A 23,101-nucleotide genomic window follows, 5' to 3' on the forward strand; every position below is an offset into this window, starting at 1 on the left:
GATTGTGGTAGTGCTCTGAGAGGACATAGTCTTCTATGTTTGTGAAAGGATTCTAAAGCGAATTACCCTGCATGATTGTCTCTGATCTGTGTTTTCCAAAAAGAGCTCCAAATTGTTTTAAATAAAACTTTCCATAAATTTTCCTCCATAGCATTTTAATATTCATCCTTAGGACTTAACCAATTTTAACAGAGGATATTGGATAAAGGAGGAAGAGTCACCAGTTTGAATAAGTGTAGCTTGAACCAAATTATTGAAAACATTTTAAACTTTAGTGAATTTTTAAAATTTGAATTACTTGCTAAACTTTGCATAAGAAATGTTCTAAAAGACCCTTCTGGCCTTGACACAGAATGTCTCACTGTCAATATAGGAGAGAAAAAATGGCATCAGCACTGCCTGAAGCAACTTAATATTAAAACTTATTATGTTAAAAAAACTTTTAAAGATGATGTATACCAAGTTTATTCCATGTAACTTTTAAAGTAAACAGCCTTTGGAACCATTTTGGAAGTTTTGCCAGTTAGATTGTTTGCAGGCTGAGGCATGAACAGTAAACACAGGGAGCGCCTGCCTAGTCCCACCTGTTGGTAGACATTTCTGCACTATGGACTCCACAGTAAACACAGTGAGCGCCTGGCCCACCTGTTGGTAGACATTTCTGCACTATGGACTCCTACACCTAGTCCTGTTACTTTCATCTTTTTCCTTCCCTTTAGATGTGAAAGTAGATGTTTCTAGATTGAACTATAGTTATATTTCTAGGCTAAATGGCAGCAATTGGAAAAGTTGTTGCAGAGCTTACCTGGCAAAAGAAAGAGGAGGAGGAACCGGGGTTTCTATTATTGCTCCTCCATGAAGTGCAATATGTTTGTCTTCACAAGGAATCCAATCTGATGCAAGATGAGGTGAGATACATTGTTCCTTCCCAACAAAAAAGCCTCTCAGTGGACTCTTTCAAAGGCAAAGTAAAAGTAATGTAATTTTCTTGGGTGAACCTTTAATTGGACATATAGATTCTTTGGTATTTCTTCAGCTCTCCCTATGTCAGGAGAAGGTCAGAAGTAACCTGATCAAATTCCTATATGCCTAACTCAACACAGAAATCAAAACAAAATTGAAATAATGACACAGGAACGTTGGAGGCCATAGTGACTGGAAAGTATTCACTTTTGCCTCACAGGGTCCATAAAACATGTTTTGGTATTGGCTCTTCAATTCTTGGCATGTATGCTAGAACCAATTTTCAATTACTACCTAGTCATTTTGGATTAGATATATGTATTTTCTAGTGGCTTATTTGTTATAAATTAAATAAAATTGAGCATTCAAATTTATTGGAGAAACAATAAAATATATAATTTAAAAAGTAAATAGAAAATTTTAAATCTGTCTTCTAGTTCCTATTTCCATGTTAATGACTTTAGGTAGATAATCAAGAACTTACATCATCTTGGCTTCTAGGTGACGTCCCCATAGGGTGAGCTGTTGGATTTCATCACTATATATGTTCCTGGATGGGTAGGGATGGTGATACAAGTTTAGTGCTCATTAAAGAAGAGTGGCTCTATTTACTGCTATCTCTCCAAGAAGAGGTACTGGTGCACAAAGAGATGACTATTTGCCTGAATTCCAAAGCAAAATTATTTCTCTTTCATAAATATTTAGTAGGTTAAGATGTATTCCTGTAAAGAAGACTTAGCCAAAGAAAATGTTATTGGAGAAAGCCTGCTTTTCATTTAAAAAGTATCATGTAAGCTAGATAGGTGGCAAACATCTGTAAAGCCAGCTGTCAGCAGGCTGGGGTAGAGTTATGAGTATAAGTCGAGCCTGGGCTATATACTAAGTTCTGGACCAGCTAGAAAAAGCAAAACTCTGTCTTCCAAAAAACAGATGAATACAGTTTAAAACTAATTTAAAAAATAAAAGATCAAAGTTGAATTTTGATTGAGCAGACAACATTGTGTTAATATCAAAAAGATGTTGGTAGAGGTAGAAGTAGGCGTAAAGGGGTTAAATTAAAACCCCAGGAACTAATCAATGAGTCATAGGCAGTATCCCACTTGCCACATCACCCAAAACCTTAAGGAAGTTTTGGCATTGAGCTGGGTCTGTGGGCCTCCACGCTTATCTACTCAGCTTGAGCTATTGCTGTCTTTTGTGTCTTTTAATGAAATCATGTCTGCACATTGTCATGACTTTATCTGGCAGTAGAACTAGCAGCCAGTGTGTTTCTGGGCTCAGGTTTTGAGTATGATTAAGACATCACATAGAGGGAGGACAAGGAGGCCTTAGAATATTCCCCCAGTTTTCCCTTCACCTGGACGTTACATAAGTGACAGGGGCTGTGTTACTGGCATAGTGGGAAGCCTACTAATCTTACCCTCTAAAAAGTTATCCTAAGGTAAACCCCTAATTATTTTTAAGGGCTGTGCTTCAGGAACAGATAAGCAATATCCTAATTTTAATAAAACTAAAAATTAGGAAATAATGTCAGTTAATACAAACATTTTGAAATATGAAGACATAATCCTTTATGCTGTCTGCATCTGTAGAAAATCAGAGAAGAGCCACCAGAGAAACTCTACCAGGTTGAATCTGCATTCTCTTAGTTGCTGGCTCTTTGGGTTAATGCCATTTTACCTTTTATTGATTTTAATATCATCAGTACTTTTCATTCTTTCATTATAAAAGGAAAATCCATTTCACTCTATTTCATAAAATTCCATTTTCTGAGTAAGTTTAGTGCCATTGTTGATGTGTAGTATTCAAATATGAAGATATATACATGTAAGAAAACATTTGCTAGGTTGCTCTCTTTATATGGTGTCTGAGCACTTTATAGCTATGATCTATTATATCTCTGAGATAATTCAATACCTTGTGCTTTTCATGTCCATTTTGCGGATGGAGAAAGTGAGACTTGCTGAGCATTGCTGCATTGAGCAGATGTCAGTTGGGTAATTTGACCCCACACCTGTCTCTAAACATATTCTCTCTTTTCAGAAAGGAAAGTTGAGCCTAATATATAGATTTTGGCTTTTGGAGTTTAGCCTCCATTTAAAAGTAACAAAATGGTAACTAAATGTATATTAAAATGTTTTAATTTTATCTTTTTTTATTTAGATTCAGCATAGAGAATTAATATTGTTTAGATTTCATGAATTGAAGTTTACATACATTGAGCACTTCTCCTTTGGGGATTGTTTGTGTTTTATTGGGTCTGTAATTGTCTTACTTTTTTTGTTGTTGTTGTACAAGAAAATGTACTGTTAGGCAAGTTTGATATTCTCAAGAGCACAGAAGTGTAAATGCACCAAAACATGTGGCTTACATTCTCTCTGGTTGCCTCGTTTTCACACATTAACAGAAATGCTGTTTGTAAAGGAGAAAGACAAAAAATGTGGGTGATTTCAATATGGATTTCAGTCATCAAAAGACCTACCATGTTAGCACCATTATCTAGCCTTACCCAATCATTTGTGTCTTTTCAGTGAGCTGGGGCTGTGTGGGCAAGTTTACACTTCCTTCCATGGGGCTGGTTTGCTTTACACATAGTCTTGATGTCCTTTGGGAAACATTAATTAAATGGCACACAATACTTTATCAGTATAAGAAAGTTAAAGATGATTTTCCCTCCAAACATATGTTTGATAGTATAACCAGAATAAGATTACAGATAAATTAGTGACGATTACTGAAGGATTCTACATTCTCAAAGTAAAACCCATAGGAAGCAGAATGGTGTCCATCAAAGAGTGGGGAGGAATGAGCAGAATCAGTGTGTGGTGAGCGCTGACCTTGAGCTTGGGAAGGTGAAAGGCACTGAAAATGGCTACAGCTAACATTGCGCAATGCCTTAGTGTAATTAGGATGGTGACTCTGAAGAACTCATTAAATGTCATGTCATATACATATACCTACAAGAGTGTATGATTAAAATGAAAATTTCAAATATCACAAGAAATTATTGGCTAGATTCTACTTTTATATATGCATGTGTAATACATGCATGGTATAAATTTAAGACATTTAAGACAGAGTAGACTGCATGTGCTATACATGTATAGTGTGCATTTAAGACTATATAGGCTTCATTACTACATATGTATGGTATAACATTAAGACAGGGTAGACTGCATATGAGATATATGTAGGGTATAAAATTAATACAGAGCACACTAGAGAATGTCAGTGCTCAGAAAATCTTGAAAGAAAACTTTGCTTTATAATATACAGTTGAAAATAATCAAGACTACTTAATTCATCTCTGTGGCATCATTCTTAATAACATTTGACACTCATAATAGTTAAATAAAGGTATAAATGGCAACATATAAGAAGTAGAAGTACATCATTGAATATTCATAAACTCTAAACAATATCTACCATAGCACAGTCTTAAAAATGAAACAGATACATTATTAATTTTTCAATCATTAAAATAAGCATGTATTTTTTCTAAGAACTATGGAAAACACATAATTTCTTTGTTTAAGAAATATTAATCCAGTATTTGCTAAGTGCCAAGAGCTCATTGACGAGCAGCCCAGTATAAAGGTGCATGTGACAGTGATTAAGCAGGTGACCTGCCATAGGACCAAAGAGAGCCTGAGACTCACCACCAGGTCTATAAGGTCCAACTTGACGCTTAATGGTTTCCCACTGTCTTGTGTATAATGTATGTAGTGGACACTGTGTACATAAAGTTTATTCTGAATAGATCATGCGATAAAATGTTACTTCAGAGATGTTACCACAGAGTAGAAGAGATCCCAAAGACATTAGAGGAGGACCATGATACCTGTATTTTCAAAATGTCCCCTGGAGAAGTCTTCAGTTTCTTGCAATAATCAGCAATATTTATCTTAGCAAAAGGTAACCATGTTGGCAAACATCTCTGGGAAATCTACATTTAAAAAAGGTCTGTAGGTTTTCATTTCCTTACCTTTTCTCAGAAATGCAGTCCCTTTTTATATGTTGGGAAACTTTTAGGTGGGAATAATGAGTGTCATTTCCTTAAATCCTTAAGTGAAGGAAATGAAAGAGTTAAGATAAAAGACAATGGAGACCTTTGAGCTCTTCTGAGGAGCCTGAGAAGTGATTTGTAGGTCAGCCACTGGGAACATGCATACCTTGGAGCCATGTGAGACAATCTATAATTGGTATTTATTTTTTTAAATGGCTAGTGTGTGCTAACAAGGAGAAAAAAGCACATCAAACTGGTTACTTAAATTTCCTCTTACTTTGTAGCTCAAGGGACCAAGGATTCTGAAGACTGTTCAAAAAGGAATTTTTTTTCTTCCAGGAGGGGTGGACAGTCATCTACATTAGTCAATCGGTGGCTCACCTCAGGGACATGTGTGTCCTAGAGATCATACTGCTGATGGGTGAGGTCATCTCCTACCACCCAGAGCCATATTTAACAAGGAAAAGCTTTAGTAGTGGAGTAGGGCAGTACTGGAGTGCAGAGCAGAAACAGCTCACACGGTGATGCTCTTGCACTAGAAGCAAACATTCTCCTGGAATTTAAAGAAATCACTTGAAGAGAAAACATGTCCTTTCCGCTGAGCCTCACTAACACCAAACTAAGAGGATTTTGCACCGTTGTTCATGCTCTGGCTCTGAAAATGGAGTTGATTAAGTGGAAAGCAACTTTTTAAATGTGACAAAGATGATGAGGTGATTACAGGGTAGGATTTAAGTGGCAATATGTGGAGAAATTAAGATGCATGACTGAGTAGTGGTGACAGTGTGGTATATGATGGATGCCTATAAATCCCCAGTTAATTCCCTAATGTGGCAAATGAGAAGAAGCAGACTTTAACCTCCAAGAAGGAAACCTGAAGTATATTAGGAAAATGACATTTAATAGTAAGGATGATTTGACTGTCATTGTGTGGGAAAACCAGGTGAGTTATTTGAATAGGACTCAGGATCATACTTTTTCTATGTTCTGATGTCAACAAAGTATTTTTCCTAAAAAAGATGCATATTTTTTAGATGGTTTGGAGCAAAATTTGAAGACCTGAGAGAAGTACTTAATATGCTGCAAAATCTTATGCGCTGGTAACAGGGCAGTCTTGCTTCAGGACCTGGGATATGTTTTCCCATAAACTGAACTATATAGCATAAGCTTTGGTAATAATCTTGGAAATATATGTTAAATGTGGAAATATCGATAGGAAGATATGCCTTGTAACACACGTCAAAATAAGAGCAATACCATCCAGGATGCTTAATAAAACTATTAAGTGAGCACAGCCATGCTGTCGGTAATTTACCAACCTGCCTTACATCAAGCTGTCAGACAGACGACACTCTGAGAGAGGCACTCACAGTCTTGAGTTATAAACGAATAAACTAAGAGATGCAATAACATGACTGAGGTCAGTCACACAGCTAGACTCTGCAGCCAATTTTGGCTTCAGAAAGGGATCCATACCCATTGATTATGACACTCTGCTGCCTCCTGAAAGCATTTGCATATTCATTTATGTAGGCAGGAGGACAAAGACTTAGTACATATACAAAACACTCCTGAGAGTGCAATGGTTGCCTTTTGTTTGACCATGGGTAACCACTAACTGAGTTACTCACAGTTACTTCAGATTAATATAAGACTTGGCTTCAGCTGGCAGCTTGTACCAAGTTGCACATGAGTGAGTTGGGCAAGGCTAGGGCCCATTAACTTTGAGCCCCTGAGCCTTCAAAGCTGAGATATAGAGGAACACAGATCTCAAAAACTGTATCCAGATTTGATTATAATTTCTCTTTGTGGACTTTAATGATTTTGTTATCGTTTGTTGCCTCATGGACTTCAGGTCTATGATCATGTAAACAGATGTAATCCTTCCTTTATGAGCAGTTCATTGGAGGACATTGTGGAATGTCCCAGAAAGAGGAGAAGTAGGGCCAATTTTAAAGAAAAAAAATTCCACATTGCTCTACATATTTATATGGATAAGCCAAAGCCACTAGCTGTTCCAACAGCAAGCCTCTCTCCAACTTTGCACCAGTTAATACAGCAACAGGTTATAATTCTAGAAGTCCCTGTGAAAAATAGGAAAATTAATTTCCACCTTCCAAAGTGTCACCCTATTCACAAGTTGTACAAGACACGCAGAAGAGCTATCTTTCTCCAAGATTCATGACTTCACTATCCCCAGGTAATTGGCTAGATTTCTCATAGTAGGCATGGTTTTCTCTCCTTTTGAGTAAAAGGGTCTCAAGTCTAATTGGAGAGCTATTGGCTACCATCAGTGTACATCCGCTACTACTGTATGCATGGGATTATCCTGTTATGATTGTTGTTGTAGTTCATCTCTGGGTAGCACTAGCAGTTGCTTTCCTCCTTTGGAAGCTTTTAAGATATTTTTTTATCCTTCTGGTACCACTTAAGCTATTCTTTAGAGAGGAGACCTTCTAGTTTCTGTGATTAATGTACATGTTGTTTTCAATAGCTGCTGGAAGACCTAGGGCAATAGCAATAGCTTATAATGTTTTGGGAGACTTGAACATTCCATACCATCAAATCAAAATAGATTTATCAGGTCCAAAGATTTGTTAGATATCCTATACTTGTTAAAGGGAATATTATCATCCCAGATGAGAAAAATAAGTTATAAATGTTTATATAGTGATATATGAATTATATGTAATTTTAGGTAGATAATAATAAGATCCTTATGATGTTTTCAGATATCCTTTGTTATTTAACCTCCTCCTTCATCTTCCCCCACCTCCATAATTAGAGCCCATTGCGTTTTTCCCACTTTTCCCTTCAAATCATCCATTTTCACATTTTAGGCCTCTGTAGGTACATGCTTATCTATGAAGACATGGAGCTAGAAACTTCATATGAGTGAGAAAATGTGATATTTTGGGATCTGGGTCTCCTCCCTCAAAATAACCTTTTCTAGCTCTTATTCGTGATTCTATTTTTATTTATTGATGAATACTATCCCATGTTGTTGGATATGTAAGGTGTTTCCATCTCTCAGCTGTTGTACTGAGTGAACATGGCTGAGCAAGTGTCTGTGTAGTAGGATATCACGTCATTTGTCATTGACGAGGGATGCCATAGATGCATCCTAGGATAGATTTGTTTTAGCTTTTGGAGGGTACTCCACACTTATTTACAGAGTGGCTAAAGAAGTTCACAATCCTATCAAGAGTGAATGAGAGTTCCCTTTTTCCCACATCCTCTCTAGCATTTATTGTCAGTTATTTTGTTGATCTTAGCCATTCTGACTGGTGTAAAATGAAATTTTAAAGTTGTTTTGATTTGTTTTTTCATAATTTCTAGGGACAAGGAACATCTTTTAAAAAGGTATTTCCTAGCCACTTTTCTTTCTTTCTTTGAGGATTCTCCGTTTAGTTCTGTGGTATCTCCAATCCATTTATTTTTCTGTTATAACAACTCCCCTTTCATCTCCAATCTCTTTTTAAAGATCTTTTGTAAATTGATTCTGTCATTTGTAGGATTTTTTAATATTTGTTTTTTGAATTATTTATGTAGTTTGGATGTTAATCCTCTATTAGATAAATAGCTGGCAATGATTCTCTACCATTCTGTCGATTTCTTCTTCACTCAATTTTTTTACATATGCAGTAGTTATTTGGAGGCCCTACTTTCCAGTTGTTGACCTTAATTCCTTGGCAAATGAGTCTTATTAAGAATGTCTTCCCATTGTGAAAAATAAAATGTTCACATATATGTGGGTTTATTTCAGATCTTTGATTCAATTCTATTGATCCACATGTTTGATCCAATACCAATACTATGCAGTTTTTATTGCTATTGCCCAGTAGTATAGCTTGATATCACCCTGCACAAAAGTCAACTGCAAGTGGATCAAAGACCTCAATATAAAACCAGAAACACTGAATCTAATAGAATAGAAAGTGAGAAATAGCCTTGAACTCATTGGGAGAAAAGACAACATCTTGAACAGAACACCGGCGCCTCAAGCCCTAAGATCAAGTATTAACAAATGAGACCTCATGAAACTGAGAAGCTTCTGTAAGGTAAAGGACACAATATTAGGATAAAACAGCAGCTTACAGATAGGGAAAGGATCTTCATACCAACCCTACATCTGACAAAGGGCTAATATCCAAAATTTATAAGGATACCAACACCCCAAATATCCCAATCCAAAACTGGGGAACTAAGCAGAATTCTCAACAAAGGAATCTTGAATAGTTGAGAAACAAAGAAATATTCAAATTCCTTAGCCCCCAGAGAAATGCAAATCAAAACAACACTGAGAATTCATCTTATACCAATCAGAATGGCTAAGATAAAAACCCAAGTGACAGCGCAATCGGTGAGCCCCTGGCACATCTACCGCTCACATTTGTGTCTCTCCTGAGACACAAGCCTCCCTCTCAGCCTGAGATGGGAGCAACTGCAAAACCAGAACTCCACAACTCGCGAGCAAATACAGACCCAGAGTAGCAAACACAGACCCAGAGTTTAGCCAGCACAAAACACAAAGACACAAAGGCACAGACACTATCTCCTGAATCGGAACTGCCGCGGATCCTTTTTCTTACAATAAGTCATTTCAACACTTTCCAATCTTGTCTCAACTATAGGAGCTAATTTCTGGTCCTTCAATAATAAACCAAGGACAAGTTTCTGACACAAAGACAAAAAAATTTAACGAGATCCTTTTTCTTAACTCTTACTCCCCTTTCCCTGAGAGCAGCTGTAAGGTCTTTGATAAAGACCGCTTCCTTAGACATTTTTTGCCCATTCTCAATTAGACAGAAAACTTTTACCTGCTACGTCTTTCTCTCATGAGTGGTGAGAGCACGCAGCTATGAACACCAGATCCAGATCGGCACAGATACTTTCACTTTATCTGCGTCGGTTTCTGGACAAATACCCGGGGTCCTCAACTTCTTTTTCTGTCCGGTGAGGGTCCAAACCTCGAGCCTCACGTTGGGCACCACTTGCCTCCGCCTCTGGGGACCCAGTTATTTGTGGGGGTCGAAGGGGACCCATACCTGCGGGAGAACGGGCGAGAAAGAGGAGTGAGACCAAGCAGTGTCCTTGTCAAGGTCTGTTTATTGAGAGCAATGTACAGCATTTAAAGCTCTGAAGCAGGAACTGAAGCAGGGACTGAAGCTTAGGGCAGGGGAGGAGTACTGGGAAGTGCCCAAAGACATAAGGTGAATGGAATATTACTCAGCTATCAAAAACAATGCCTTTATGAAATTCATAGGCAAATGGTTGGAACTGGAAAATATCATCCTGAGTGAGGTAACCCAATCACAGAAAAACACACATGGTATGCACTCATTGATAAGTGGATATTAGCCCAAATGCTCGAATTACCCTAGATGCATAGAACAAATGAAACTCAAGATGGATGATCAAAATGTGAATGCTTCACTCCTTCTTTAAAAGGGGAACAAGAATACCCTTGGCAGGGAAGAGAGAGGCAAAGATTAAAACGGAGACTGAAGGAACACCCATTCAGAGCCTGCCCCACATGTGGCCCATACATATACAGCCACCAAACTCGATAAAATGGATGAAGCAAAGAAGCCTGAAGCAGGCTGACAGGAACCGGAAGTAGATCTCTCCTGAGAGACACAGCCAGAATACAGCAAATACATAGGAGAATGCCAGCAGCAAACCACTGAACTGAGAACGGGACCCCCATTGAAGGAATCAGAGAAAGGATTGGAAGAGCTTGAAGGGGCTCGAGACCCCATATGAACAACAATGCCAACCATCCGGAGCTTCCAGGGACTAAGCCACTACCTAAAGCCTATACATGGACTGACCCTGGACTCTGACCTCATAGGTAGCAATGAATATCCTAGTAAGAGCACCAGTGGAAGGGGAAGCCCTTGGTCCTGCTAAGACTGAACCCCCAGTGAATGTGATTGTTGGGGGGAGGGCGGCAATGGGGGGGATGGGGAGGGGAACACCTATAAAGAAGGGGAAGGGGAGGGATTAGGGGGATGTTTGCCCAGAAACCGGGAAAGGGAATACATTCAAAATGTAAATAAGAAATACTCAAGTTAATAAAAAAAAGAATTAGGTTGTTAGGGTAATATTTTAAAACTCTCAACACTAACTGCCTTTACTTCAAATAGAATTATGGTCAAATTCATGCTGATAACATCACCCTACAATAGTAATTTAAACTTATTTCCACACCTACAAAAGCATTAGATAATTTCAGCATCAGTGTGAAACAAGTTTTTATATATATATAATTTTTTTTCAAGCCTAAATATGTTAAGGTGTGAAAATGTAGTAAATAATGATCCACTCCCACCAAATCTTGACCAAAAATCTCAAATTCTGTCCATAGATTGATTCTTCACTGATATGCTAAGTAAGTCCTTTATGATGCTGGAAGACTGCAGTACCTAGCCATAAATAGCTATATAATAAAGGTTAGTTACTATGAAATTTTATCTCTGCTTCAATGTTCATGACATATAGTTCCCCCATCCTAAATGCAATAACACCTTTGGGGAACTCTGCTTTCCAATATTATACATCTTCTAATTGGCTTCATGTACATGCTAAAGCAGTGTTTATTTAGGCCAAATGCATAATAGTGATAGTTAGGACCTCTTGGGGAAAAAGCATACGATTCCTAGACTACTCAATTCTTGCCAACTCAAAAATAATATATGATTTGCAGTTAATACTTAGGCATACATATAAAATTGTTAAAGTATAAAATTATTATTTTTGAAGTTTTTCAAGATTTTTCTGCTTGTGTAAAATTGCTTCATTTTATCTTGCAATAATAAATAAATAAGCAGCTGCTTTGTATTAATTTGCCATGTTGTAAACAAGTCTTAATAAAGGTAACCCTTAGAAATAAAAAAAAACCAAAACAGTTTGCTACACCAAAAAGAGGGATAGAGAAAAGGTATGGAGCCATGGTGACATCAGAGTCAGGGCAGCTGACAAAATGTGAGGTAAGGTTACTTGGCAGTATCACTGGAGAGGCTGTAAGTGGAAGCTGTGAGCTAGTTCTAGGAGGTACACATAGCCAGCAATCTTTAAAGTGACCAGGTTGGGGTAACATTAAGGAATTGGTATGCCAAGGTCAGGATCTGAAGCAAAAGATGAAATGACTAGTTGGTGCCATTTATGAGGAGAGTTGTCAGAGAGGTAAGGACCTAGGAGTGTTGGATTACTTCTACTTTTCTGATATCTAGAAATTGGGCAATTGAGACATATTTTCTATGAATACGGATAGTATTTAATGAGGACCTGGCTTGATTTTTATGGTAGGGTTACCAAAACCTCCTTTCTCCCAACTGAGATTCCATGAATCTTGTATGTAGAAAAAGAATGTCTTGTGCTGTTGATAGAAGAAGTGATTGGTTGGGACCCTAGCATATGTATCTGACAAGACCAATATGGGCAGCGGCCATATTCGTCTGGCATTTTTTTTACCATCATCTTTTGTCTGGTCAAAGAGAAAGCAACTAAAAGGATCATAATATTTAGATGATATAACTGATACAGGGATGACAGCAATTTGGATCAGTTTCAGGCACCCAGCCGTGGAGCAGTTTCTGGACCCTATTTGGAAAGACTGTTTAGCAACAGAGGAGTTCTGGACCTCACAGATTCTAGAGTCTACCTGAGAAGCTCATAAAGGAAGCAACATGTGGTGTTAGTACGTCGACTGGCCAGAAGAAGGAGCAGGGGGACTGTTGTCAAGCTTAGGTTTAGGCGAATGGGTGGAGCAAAGGAAATAGAGGCTCCCAACTTAGCTAGAACATCCCTTCCCAATAAGGGGGCAGGACATGTTGGCCCTACCAAAAAGGAATGGGTGAGAGGTACACCCCTAAAATGCAAGGAAGTGATGGAGTCTGTTGAGAAAGGTAAGGTGTTCTCCTACCCCAACATTAGGAAAACGGGAGGGGAAAATGGGTCCCCAAAACTCTGTCTGGACTGAGTAATTGGCCCCAGTGTCCAAGAGGAAGGAGATGGGTCGTCCACATATCATGATGGTTACCCGAGGCTCCTTGCTAGTTATGATGGTGGTCGAGGAATCAACAGAGCTTAGGCCCCTTCAGTTGTCCATAGGCAAGCCAAGGAGATGGCTGGAGGGTTATCTGGGAGCAATATCCCTCTGTCTTGCACAACATGAGGGCAATCGACAACCCAATGTCCCTCGTGATAGCACCTGGGACATGGCCCCTTTGGCTTTTGGATACCAGGGCAAGCCCTCATTCAATGACCTTGTTGACCACCTTTATAGGAGCCTGGTGGTCTCTTAGCCTTAGAAGACCAGGAGTCCAGGGCAGTGGTTGGGGCTGGTTGGACAGCCTTTGCCAGTATATGGTACTTTTGTCTGCGAGCCTTCTCATCCCTTCCATGGTATGCTTTGAAGGTCAGCACAAAAACTTCTGCCTATGGGGTTAGGGGTCCCCTTTCTAGCTTTTTAAGTTTGTCTCATGTCAGGGTGGTTCTGGGAAAAGACATAGGTCATCATAAGTTGCTTACCTTCTGGGTTTTCAAGGTCCAGATTAATGTATCACAATAAAGCTTTGTGAGGCACTCTAAAAATTGAGATGGGTTTTCCTGGTTTCCTGGATGACCTCTTGGAGTCTTTCAAAATTTATTGGTTTTAAGGTTGCTGTGAGAAGACCGGCAAGGAGGCAGGTTATGAATCTACCTCTGGCTAAAATACCACCTGTGGAATTATAATTCCATTGGGGATCTTGTTCAGGTACTGCCTCAGATTCAATTGGGTATGTTAGTCTGCATGTATTTTTGCCTGCTCCCAAATGTGCCAGCATTCCTCAGGAAGTAAATTATTAGTAAGGATCATATGTACATCAAGGAAAGTCAAGCTATAAGATTGAGAAATGTACTAAAACTCTTTAATAAAGGTGGAGGAGTTAGAAGTATAGGAGCTCAGTCTGCTTTCTATCTGAGAAAGTTCATTTAAAGGAATATGTACCCTGAGAAGTCCACCTACCCCAGAAATGTCTCTTAAAGTAAGGGCTAGTCTGGGTCAGGTGTCCCTGTTGGTGAAACACTTGGGGTTTGGCTGTGGCCCTGGTGTGTGTGACTGGAGGAGTGAAGGAAGGTGCCAATGCAGGGTGATTGGAACGTCCTACAGCTGTCACAGGAGAAGGCTCTGGAAAGCTCAGGCAAGGAGGCTCTGGGGTAGCCTGGTAAGAAGGAGAAACTGAGGCAGCGGCTTGAGTTTTCAGAGTTTTGAGTTTTGATGTCCTGAAGTGGGGCGCTAATTTCAGCGATTTGAAATTTTCCAGGAGACATCGCAGTGGGGATCCTGAAGGTACATTCAGAGACAAGGAATTACGCACTGGGAAGTTATTGAATTATTCATACTGGCTTCCTAGTGAGTAATTCATTAACAGCACTCTGCCAGGCCAGGTGTCTGAGTTGCCAGACCTACCAGAAAGCATCCCTACCCAGGCCTGGGAATTTCTAATTGGCCGCAAGAGCCCAAAGAGAGAGGAGAGTGAGAAACAGCTTTTGAGGGAATATGTGCCCAACAGTCAAAGTCTTATCTTGGACTTTGGCTGTGGAGGACCAACCCTTTTATCTCACAAAGGCTGGCCAGGCCCTATCTGGAAAATTAGGGGCCTTCTTGCCAACCAGAGGAAAAACCTACCAATCTACGACTGTTTGTGTAAGAATTTTAGCGGTCTGATAGCAGGAAATGCAAAACTGTACGGTTTACGGCCTGTCTGACTAAGTGACCCACATGGCAAGAGCTAGCACCACGTGGTGGACCACAGCGAGCAGTAGCTCATGTAGAATCTGTGTGTCCTGCGTGCCTGCAGCAGCAACTCACTCACGTGGTAAAGCTGAGTCGATCAGCGGGTGGTGGTGGTTGAGCGAGGTGCTGCAGCTGAAAAGATGTGGCGACAGTGATTGAATTCAGGTGGTGCGCTGCATGGCATAAATGCAGTCCCTTCAGTGCCAGGAAGACGTGGTGGCAGTGCAGGTGGCACACAGCAGCAGAGGTACATGGTGGCTGTGACCTGAAGGGATGCTGGAAGCTGCCATGCTTATCAGCTGGCCACTGTGGGTGCATGGCGCCCAGCCAGTCACAAGGCACAGTCGCAAGGAGGTCTATCCCATTTGGGTCACCAATGTTGGGATAGAAATTGGGACTCCTGTCCAGACAAACCATACCAGGCCAACACAATCCCATGTGGAAGAGGTTTATTGGCATGAAGGAGACAAGGGGGAGGGGCGAGAGAGAGAGAGAGAGAGAGAGAGAGAGAGAGAGAGAGAGAGAGAGAGAGAGAGAGACACAAAGAGGAGAGAAAAAAGAGGAGAGAGAAAAAGAGGAAGGGGGCAGAAAGGGCCTGCCTTTTATTTGAACTGTGATATAACTGCTCCAAGGTGAAGGTGGGAGCTGAACCAAATGTGTGATGAGAATGTATGGCCGTTGCCATGGCAACAGATGAGCGGGTGAACTGGTGATATCACTTCTGGAGGCTAAAGCTGTTCCTGATACCAACTAAAGAAACTTTCAACTTGCTTCTGAAAACAAGGGTGACCATTCAGCTTGCCTGTGATTGTCCTGATCTGTCTGTGCAAGCACAAGTCTTCATAGTTAACCCTTTAGCTCCCAAAGAATTTGTCAAAGTCAGCACCAGCAAGCAATTCTAACAACAACATGCACTTTTCTGAGTATCTCCCTTCCTCACTCTCCAGAGCAAATTGGGGAGGGAAAAGAGTAACATTTTCCTGAAACTGGGTTTCCAAATCTCTTCTGGCTACCCCATGAGATTCAGCCAGTTACTCAGCTTTACAACTGTGTTGAAGTTCCTGTGGTTTACACATCAAAGTTTGTCTTCTCCGGAAGACATTAGCTTTCTGGTGTTTTCCTCCTCCCCCTCCCCCCATCCTCCTCCTTCTCCTCCTCCTCTTCCTTCTCCTCTTCCTCTCCTCCTCCTCCAGTTATCCAGTTATCCTCTTCTCCTTCAGATCTTTTGTCTTCCTTTCATGAAGATGTACAAGTTTGAGTTAGTAAGCATTTCATTAAATAACTCTGTGGCCATTGTCCCCCCCAACATGGTAGGTGATGGACAGATCGCCACAATTTAGACAAGTGTTAATCTTATTGAAATATTTTTAGTCTAAGGTGATTTTGCAAATCTTCTTCCTAAAATATGTTTGCTGCTTATTAACTGATGAAAATTTAATACAATTACTGTGGCTATTACTATTTGTTTTACACTTTTATGTGATGCCCATATGGACCAGAGGACTAAGGATCATTTATCCTGCAAATAAAATATTTTTTTCTTTTTTCTTTTTTTCAGAACTGGGGACCGAACCCAGGGCCTTGCGCTTGCTAGGCAAGCGCTCTACCAATGAGCTAAATCTCCAACCAAATAAAATATTTTTAATTGGTAATTTTCACACTTTTCTCTGTGCATTTTCTCTTTTAATATCTCTTTCTAATTTGTGATACATTTCACTTATTGCCCACTTGGCTCAAACAGTATTGGTATAGTGACAAGGACTGTTTTTAAAGCAAGGAGCAATTGCTTTATATAGTTAGCAGCTCACCGATAGGGACAGCTCATGGAATTTTATGGCATTACTTTGCCTGTAAAGATACTTTGTGTTCCAACAGTTTGTAAATAGTTGAGCTTTAAATAGTGAAGTGTTTCTGTAATTCCATTTGAAAATTTGTGTGGAAAATTAGACATGCACCCCTATGGAGAAAGTTAAGGTCAAGTAATTCATTCCTGAATGTGAACAGTTATAAGGACTCACACAGGGGGCTGGAAACCAGTATTAACTAATCAAATTGCTCCCAGAGGAGTCCTCACTTCCTAGGTCAATTCGTAACACTCACCATTGATGGCTGAGACCTCTAAATGCTTGCTTAGTGAATAGACAGAGAAACAGGAAATTAATGAAAATGGATGGTATAAATCTGTTTTATACAGAAATGTCTTAAACAACTGGCGTGAGGGTGAAAGGCACTTCTTCATCAGATGTAAGCATTGCACAATGCTGCACAGGTCTCTGGGAACCTACATCTTTTGGTTGTTACATCACTTCTTTCCCTAGCTTAAGGTTCACCAACAACTGTGTAAGCTTGTGTGATCATATCAGCATTTTGAAAGTCAGTCTTTTTTTTCCATTTTAAAAAAGGTTAAACCACAATCTCTCTAACAGGCCAATGGACAATAAACATTTTTGAAAAGTAGTATATCTATTGCTACTCCAAAATTTATTGCCTGAAGACTCATTTTGACCCTGGCAGGAAACGTTGTAGCAAGTATAATGTTCTGATTTATGTAGAAGAGGGCAATCAGTAGAATAGTGTATATTCTCCTGCTATTTTACCTTTGTAATTATTGATCAGTCCTGTCAAGTTCCCAGATGTTTGTATAGCAGTAAACTAATTTGTTATTTTCTCAGTCTTCAGTTGAGGGCTGGGATGATCATGGCTTGTGTAGAGTTTCCTTCTATTTGATTCTTAGATGCTCTATAGGAACCTGTACGGCAAAGGAATTGAGTCTTTTAGGACTGTGAATACATTTTGGCAATGCCATTTATGTACAAGTTACAAGACTTTGAGAGGAGTTAGGACTTTCATAATATATTGGCTTTTATCACATTCTTACACTTTCAAACTACCTAAAATGCCACGCCTGTATTATATAACAACTGAGACATTTTTGATAAAGGAAAAAACAGAAAAAATAAAGATTTACTTTTAATATAAAGAAATGATGAGTCTTGGCCAATGTTGAGTTTTGTGACAATTGTTATTTTCCGTAAGTAATGTTTAATTTAAAGGGAACAGAGTTCAAATGGTTCACAACTTCTAATTAAATAAAACAAAATGATGACTAAAAACCCACTCATGGAATCAAATGCTTGTTCCTGGGAATTGTATATTAAAGAACCTCACCCATCTACACCCTACCTTGGTAGTGTGTTGGATCCAGAGCCACAGAGACATTGTGCCATGGTGCCCAGCTGGACTAGAATTCATTTTTCCCTATCACGGTCTCTGGAAGGAGTCAGCATATGGCTGTAGCAGTGAGTTGTGGCTACAACACTTTGTGCTCCTGGTGGATCTATAAATGAAAGACACACACACACACACACACACACACACACACACACAAGCTTACTTTTAAATGCCTTGGCTTTCTCAAATGCTGAGCACTCCTCAGCCTTCCTCGTTATCTCAAGGTCCAATCAAGGAAGTGGCTAGTGGCCACTTACCTGAAATCTCACATGACTGGTTGGTTGGCCTTATTTCCCACATAGCAGCCCATCCTTCTTACCCTATTTCGGACAATTCTGTGTTCTCCTCTGTGTCTTACCTATACAACTGTAAGTTTCCCACCCTACGCTCAGCCATTGGCCATTGGCATCTTTATTGATCGATCAAAACCCATTTGGAGACAAGGACTTCAGCATCTGGACACGCAGATTCCTGGCTGAATCAAAACATTAGAACCAATCTGTAATATATACCTTATAGTAACATTTGGCATTTTTGGACGTATCATCTCTGGTACTACTACAGATTTGTGGAAGGGGGAAAAAAGCATTAGATAGTACCAGTAAAAGACATGCCTGAACATTCTGCAATGAAAACATTTGCCAGTACACCACAGTGGCTGCTCTCAGAGGAGACTATCTTCAAGGGTTAGTGTATAGAAATGAACTGTGCTCAAAATAAGTTAAATTGTTCTGATCTATCCATATGACAGAAAGTACAAAAAAAAAACCACTGTGTTTTATTTGTCCTTGCTCAAGGCTTATATAGGAATTTTTGGTAGTAGGTAAAATCACAGTTTGATTTTTGACTGGAAAATGTGTTTTGCACATTTCTACAAGCATATCCAGTTGACAACACTCTATCTGTATTTAGGGTTATATATTATATCATATACAACTACATACCATATATGTATATTTGTATAACTATATATGTATAGTTCTATAGGTATATCAGTAATCATGAGTTAACACACTCCTATGTTCTGGGTCACACTCTGCATACGGTGCTTAATTTCCTCTACCTTGCTTGGTAAGTATTAGCCCTATAATTTATAGATTTAAGAGTTAAGATTTAAATTGATAAAGGGCATGGCTGCGGTCATAAGACTACTCTGACAGAACAGCTCTGGTAACTGATGAGAGTCTGAATTTAAAATAATTTAAAACACCTAGTGTGGTTTTCTAGGAGAAAAAAAATCTGGTCTGGTTTAACTGGCCATCCCTTATACCTTTTAGAAGGCAATCGTGGCATATTATACCGTCTCTGGCTTAAATACAATGAGAGTGAATTAACTTATTTTTCCATGGAAGTACAAATAGTCACTATAGGTGTAGTCTTCTAAATTCATCTAAAGAAGCTGCAATATAAAACCAAGTCAGCATGCATTAGAGGGAGGCAGTCCATACATATTTGGAATACAGGGAAATAATTCCACTTCCACAACTCTTACTTTATTTCCATACCTATTTCCAAAATTTGTTTCCTGCCTTATCTGTTCTATTGAGTCGTAAGCATATTGTCTCCCCTGACGAATAAACTCTGGGCCTCTTACTCCAGGTTGTCCCTATCATGATGTTTTGCTTATTCCTGGTAACACAGTTTCGATTTACAGTGAGATTTCTAGTATCTTACCCTGTTCTACCACTGCGAAGTCCGTGGAAGTCGGATGGAGGCAACAAGACAGCCCTTCAAAGACTTTCAATTTTAAAGTGTTACTTTATTTTAATGAACACACGATAGAGTACATAGCCCTGGAACACAAAGGGATGATACAAATGTCTGTGTTCTGTAATGATTGAACCAGGGGAATTACTATATCCATCAACTCCTATTGGACAAGCCCACCATCAACTCAGTCCTACTGAGTCTTTGAATCAGTGTTTCCTTTATAATCTGTCTGTTTCTCAGCTGTCAAGTTATGGAAGAAAATAAAGCAGTCTGCATATTTGCTCAGCAGGAAAAAGCCTGTTTATTTACACTGAAATAGTGTGGTTTGTCCTTTAAGAAACCAAGCTTTATTGATTATATCATATAACTTACTGGTTGCTTTTTTGTGCCCCAAATATAGTCCCTTCACAGCACAGGAAAAACATGCCATCTTTGGGTTACTTTTTAAAATTCTTTCAGATTCTTTTTTCTGGAATGAATTACCAGACCCTTTGGAACTTATAGGTCACAGGTTTCAAATTGGATTTATTTTTCTATATTATTTTATTTTAAATTTAATCTCCTCTATTTGAAAGGCATATTTGAAGTCAGTTCACTTTGTCCTCAATTTAAACATGCAGTTATCTAAATTGAGCACTTGCATATAGATTTAAAGGTGGTAAATAAAGAATTCTAGCTGATTTCCTTGCCCTATCTATGGCAGACAGATCCCTTCAGGCCTGTATGCCATTGACTTTAGAGATCTCTGGTTGACACAAGGTTCTTACAATCATATGGAGATGGCAGACAGGAAAAAAGTCAATTTGTCACGCATAGAATAATGGATCATGTAATAAACAGAAAATATATTGATTCTTTTTCTCCTTGGGGAACACCTTGAAGTTTTAGTGACAAGGTCCATTGCAATGAAAGGTTCTGACATTCTCCCATGCTCTATGACTGATCAATATAATTTTATCTATAAAATATTTTTAGAAGAAATGCAGTTTTGAATTTAAAAAAAGGGAGAAAAAACAGCCAAGGATAATAGGTAATGTACCTTTCCTTGTACACAGGTTCTCATTGAACTTTATACAAAGAGGTATATCATCAGCCTGGTCCAGATATGACCTTATGGGGACAGCCACTTACTCCTACTACCTTGTTAGCAGAAACTGAAAGGTGCAGGATGGGAGGCCAGGTCAGATGGGAGCACTCGTCTTTTCCATGAACATCAGGATGGCAAAAGCACATTCCCATTGTGTTAAAGCAAATAGGTGTTAAATCCCTCGAGAGTGACCACATTGCTGTTAAGTTCCTAAGATAGTGCTTTTCATCAGTTCATTTTTTTTTTTTGGTTCTTTTTTTCGGAGCTGGGGACCGAACCCAGGGCCTTGCGCTTCCTAGGTAAGCGCTCTACCACTGAGCTAAATCCCCAGCCCCTCATCAGTTCATTTTTGCTATCCTTACTCCAAGTATGAGTGGTACTAACCATGATTCTTTGCACTTACAGTGATCCTTCATGGTAATGTTTGCGGAGGAATGACCAAATAGCTTAAGTTCTGTAATGTACCTGGAGCCTTACTAGGAAATTCTCTCTTCTGAGAGGCCTGACTATTGTTGATGGTTTTAAGAAAGCAGGGACTGCCTACGACTGGAAAACACAAGGGTTGGACTATGCCAGAAGGTCTTTAATCATTTCCTTGGGGGCCTTTGTTCTTCTGGAGGCTCTCTTGGTTACAAGAAACAGACATGGACTTAAATTGCTTCACGTGAAGGAAGATTTATTTAAAGTTTTCGTGTGGGAGAAGTTGAATGACCAGCTTCACCGAGAACAGTGCTGAACTGCAGCATGGCCTTGGTATAGTTGTCTCTGAATCGGGCACTCTAGCCTTGTTCTTCCCTTCCTTTACTCTCTGGCTTCCTTTGTGCATTGGAGTCACTGCCTCTTCATAAATATAGCATAGTCTCTATCCTTAATGGCTACCCAACTACCACGTACCTGCTAAAGTAGCTCAGTTAACTAGTTCAGTGCCTGGTTACTCCAGTCCGCAGTTCCCTAGAGAAGACCTGGGGAACGACTCATTGTGCAAAGACTGACCAGAACATCACACGTACACAAGTCCAGAGTTCTACTGTCCTGGAGTCAGGATGCTGTCATTTTAACCAGATGTTGCCACATCCACTGTAGAAATCATAGTTGCCTTTCATGGTCTTTTTGTTTTCTGGGGCTCCTGTTACCCATGGGGGTTTGAGAACATGATCAGAGTCTCTTGAGGGTATGAAGACAATACAATGGCCATTGCTAAAGCTGGCTCCAAAAGGCTAAAGACAAAAATTACTGTTTTGTCTATGACCTTTAAGATTTACATCTATCTTCATATAGCTTCTTTAGGCAGAAATAGAATCATTTCAGAAGCACTGAAATTTTTGATAGTTATTACTATTTGCTATTTCATGATTGAATGAACTGGATTGTTCTGTCACCCCAAGATGAGATGAGATTAAAAAGAGAGGACCATTCCTATTCTGCTTTGCACTCTAAAAACTATTAGACAATATCACAGTGGATTACAGGTTTCAAGGCTGAGAGACTTGGTACGCATTACAGGGCTGCTTGATATAAACTCTGCCCTCCCTGTTCCTCCACCTTTCCAGCTCATGAAATGCACTGTGAACAGTCCCTTGGGGACAGACCTATACTTGGCATAAAATTATAAATTTTTTTTGGAAATATTTTGTGAGATAGTATGCTAAAGGTTAAAGTACTTGGGATAGGACAGTACTTTCAAAATCTGTTGCTACTTTTTGTCTGACTGGTTGACATGTGTTATGTGGGGGAGGGGGCAGAACACTATCTTCCTTTGAGATGTGGACAGATATTTTCTTACTGGCTAACAAGCCCCTAGGACACATGTGTCACTGCATGCACTGGTGCTGGGGTTCCAGACACATGGCTCTAAGCCTGTCTTGTGTGTAATCTTGTATGTGTATGAGGATCTGAACTCAGGTCTTCATGTTTGCAGAGCAAGTACTCTATCCCCTAAGCCATGTCACCAGACTCCTATAAATTTTTACTGAGCACAGATCAAGACCATATTGTAGTCCATTTATCCAGCCTTTTCAGTTTTGATGCAGGCATCTTAGGACTGTTAGTATGTAGACTAACCAAACTTCCTAGTATAGAGTGGGCAGTGCCATTGTGAGCAGAGCTATGAGGGAAAAAATCAGGCAGATTGGCGAGGGAATGACAGGATCCTGCACCGAGTGGAGTTTGTTCTGGCTGTGTTAACAAACTGGTCTGTGAGAAATTCACCTAGCTTCTTTTTCGGACTCAGTTTCCTCATCTGCAAAATAGGAATCAAATTCTTCCTTAGTCCCCAAGGATCCCTGAAAGGCTTGCTTATTAATAATGTGAAGAATGCATG

General features: G+C 39.5%; 1 protein-coding gene across 13 annotated transcripts in view; it reads left to right on the plus strand.

Moving 5' to 3' along the window:
- Sugct (succinylCoA:glutarate-CoA transferase) overlaps nt 1-23,101 on the plus strand; it is an 857,841-nt gene that overhangs the window by 755,958 nt on the left and 78,782 nt on the right. The window lies entirely within an intron of this gene.

Source organism: Rattus norvegicus, chromosome 17, assembly GCF_036323735.1.
Source record: "Rattus norvegicus strain BN/NHsdMcwi chromosome 17, GRCr8, whole genome shotgun sequence".
Taxonomy (NCBI): Eukaryota; Metazoa; Chordata; class Mammalia; order Rodentia; family Muridae; genus Rattus; species Rattus norvegicus.